Source organism: Physella acuta, unplaced genomic scaffold (assembly GCF_028476545.2).
Source record: "Physella acuta isolate Inbredline_101_S28 unplaced genomic scaffold, ASM2847654v3 ptg000142l, whole genome shotgun sequence".
Lineage (NCBI taxonomy): Eukaryota > Metazoa > Mollusca > Gastropoda > Physidae > Physella > Physella acuta.
In genome coordinates this window covers 1933257-1937119 of record NW_026731661.1, presented here as the reverse complement: position 1 = coordinate 1937119, position 3863 = coordinate 1933257, and positions in this window count along the sequence as shown.

Here is a 3863-nt window from a genome sequence, read left to right as displayed (position 1 = left end):
GTTTTGTCATTTTTTAATACAAAATAAATTTAGTTATTTTTTATGCAGAATGTCATTTTTGTAAATATTACATATGCAATTATTTGTTGCTATTCGAAAAATACTATGGCAATTTGATTGATGCATACTTTTTTGGTACTTCTTATTTAAACTTTAAACAACAAAATATTGTGTAAGTTGTTTCCCTTATAAAATGTAATATAAACGAAGTCCCCATTATTAATCGAAGCTAAAAATAATATTCTCATAGACGTCTTTCTCTTAATCGGTGAGCTTAGCACAGAGACATGTCTGATCAATTTTTATTTTATTAAATTAGTGTGTAGAAAATAATAACGGTAATTAATTGCAGCAGTATTATTCATGTGTGTCTTGTTTTATTTCCCTATTCATTTAATATTGAGTAGTTTAGAAGCAATATTATGCCGTTTGTTTTGCTGTTCGACTTTCTTCACCGATTTAAATGTTGCATTTAAAATGTTCTTGGGCGGATTTAAATTTCCTATATGTCGTTCTGTAGACAAACAGGACTATTTTTGTATAGAAATGTATCAGATGATTGTCAGGACTGTAGGGTGTACTCATGTCTGTGCTGCTCGACCTATGTGTAGTTTAATCTTGGTTTACATTGACCCTGGTGTATATATATATTTTTTTTTGGAAATGTGAACATTCATAATATAAATAGATATTCAAACAATAGAAAAGCAGTACTATATTTTGAAAATAGAAATTATGCTAATTTACAAATATGTGACTCTTAAAATCAAGTTAACATCTTTCAACTTAAATACGAGACATATAATGAAATGATAAATCTTTAAAAAAAATGACACTCGCATAGTTTAGAATTGTCTGTATTTATTAAGCAGTGAACAATTAATTTAAAGTTCTCAAAAGTGTACATATTTTTTCTTGTATTAAGTTAATTTAACAGAGTAATGTTTATTTCAGGCATCACTTCCGGGGGGGAGGATTGAAGGCACGTCTACCACACCCCCCCCCCCGCCCACCCATACACAACTTATAAAAGAAAACGGATTTATATAAAAATATCTGCTATTTGAATTATCCGCTCCCCCCCCCCCTCCTATCCCCCTACTGAACATTTTGTTTACCCCCCGCCCCTTTCTTTATAGTTTGACATCAGACACAGTAATTACAATTTTTATTAATTAAGTCAACTTAGTCCCACAAAAGTATATGCTGTTGGTACAAATCATATACCACATGTTTCTAATTGTGTTGTTTAACAAAAACTAATATAACGTTTTTTCATTTGCAATTAGTTCGGTTAAAAAAATAAACATGTCTCATCATTATTATTTGATAGTTCTCGTTTATTTTTATTTTTTCTTTGTTTCTTCCATACTTCATGATTTTTTTTGTTAAAACAACAGTTATGGTCTGGGTTAGATGTAACATTGTCTCCATCTCTTCTGATTGGTGCTGATATATTTATACATCCAATAACGATTGTTTTAGTCTTACACTTGAACTTATTGATGCATAGTTAGCTCCTGAAGCTAAAGCTACCTTTACTAACCATTCTTTGACGACAGATTAGTAAGATCTTGTCTTTTCTTTTGGACTTTCTTGTGGTGACATCTGTTAATCTTTTAACTCTAGAAAACAAAATAATTTCATCTTGTCTTTTTTTTTTACCCTTTATTGATATATAGTCAGCTTCTGAAGCTAGAGCAACCTCTGCTAAACTTTCTAGCACTACAAAGTAGAATAGCAGAATATTGTATTTTCTTTTAGACTTCCTAGATCTCATGACTGACCTCCAGTATTAAATCTAATATCTGTTCCACTTCAGTTGTATGACCCAATACTGTAAACTGTACTCTCGAGGGGCCATCAAAGCTTACATCTACTTCCTGAAATATTTCTCAATATCATTCATTAGATAAACTCTGTGATAAAACTGTGGAGGTTCCATTAACTGCCACACCCCCAGCGTGATTTAAATATACTAGATGTCATCTGTATAGTTTTTACAATCATTGCAATACTTGGATGGACAAAGAGCATAAGCTATTGCACCATTTTAACGTTGTTTTATAATAACTGACTGTTATATCCCAGATGACCATCGTACATAGTTTCCTTTTTTTGCGTTTTGAGTTTGGATCTTCAATATCACCGTAACAAAGTGGTACCTCGACATTATAATCCCCCGACATCTGGTTTTATTTTAGATACTTGCTAGATAAAATTTGCTTTGATACTTGAGGATAAAAATTGGGAATAACCAATATTAGCGCGAATGATAGTTAACACCCTAAACATGTTTCAGCTGAATGTGCATCGGGGCTAGTTTATGACAAATACCTAATTTATGTTTGAAACATTCTAAAATGATAGAAAAAAACAAACCTTGGACACGTTTATTTTAACGGCCAGCTTGGAAATATGAAAAAAAGTGTGGCAAAAAGGCAATGACAAGCTGAGAGAAAAGAGGGCGAGACAATAGGGCTGGTAAGTAGGTCACCAACTAGTTCTATGTCTCATGCAGGTTTTATTCAGCCGTAGAACAGGTTGGTGATCTACTTACCAGCCCTACTAAGTTAAATAAACCAAACATTCTTTTTTTTTTCTTTTTTTTTTATTCACAAGTTTGAGAGTAAAAAAGAAAATCGTGACGTAAAAAAATCATTCAATTATAAATGAACACTAATAAATTCCTGATGTAGACTAATACTCTAATTCAGCATAAGGCGTTCCAATCAATTATTTGACTGTGTGACTCAATCGACAAAGTAAAAATTACGGCAGCAACTGTGTTTTCATTTGAACTAAATTACCCCGTGTGGTTTTTCTATATTTTCCTGCTAACATGTTTACATATAATCACGTCCTTCTGACAAAAAGTATTATGATAAAATGTAAGACTATTTTTGATAACTTAAACTACGACGCTAGAGTGACCGCAATAACTTGTCTTTAAGCCCCATCTTTGTTTAAATAGATGTATTTAGGTAAAACATACAAATCTTTAAAAAAAATATATGTAAATATTTATAATTTAGATATGTGGATTAAAAAAGGATATATTTAAACACCGAATTGATATATTTTAAAACCTTTAAAAATACATGTTTATAAAATAAAAGACAAACAAACAAATAAATACATTGTTTTTTAAGTCTCAGATTATGTAATTCTTTTCAGCTCGCCTGAGCTTTGTCCCGAAGGTGACCACTGTCTAATTACGTGTATTTCATCACGTGACATACGAGGACCGTAGTAGATTTACAAACCTCCGCTATCTTCATCTCTTTCATTCTTAAATATGCATATAATACTTAGAAACGTTTAGTGGTAAGGGTGGGGGTTATAAAGTAGTAAGCTGGCATAATCAGTGTTCTGAAAAGAAACAGTGACATTCGGTTATGAAGAAGTTTTTGAATTTTGGGGGGGGTTGGAGTCGGGGGTGAAAGCTACCAGTCTGTTCATCCAAAAGTGTTTTCTTTTTTTCGTTATACACTTGTTTAATTTGTAATTTATTTTTGGTTTAAATTAAAAACCATTAATATTTTTATATGGAAAAAGTAGCGAAAACATGGCACAAACTTATCAAATGATAAATCGCTCTATATTTAGCATTAAGTAATGAAATCTGACAAAAGTTTCACATTTAGAGTTAGATCCAATATTAGAGGACTTGTTAATAGATAATGTCATTTTACATCATTGTTTCAAAGACATTTTTTTTTAATTTTTATTGTATCTTTTGTTATTAAAAAAAGTATGTTTTATTTTATTTCTATTATTTATTTTTGTTGTGTTTCTTAAATTAATGTACTAATATTTGATTGTTTCCCCTGCATAAAAAACATTAGAGTTACCTTTACCTA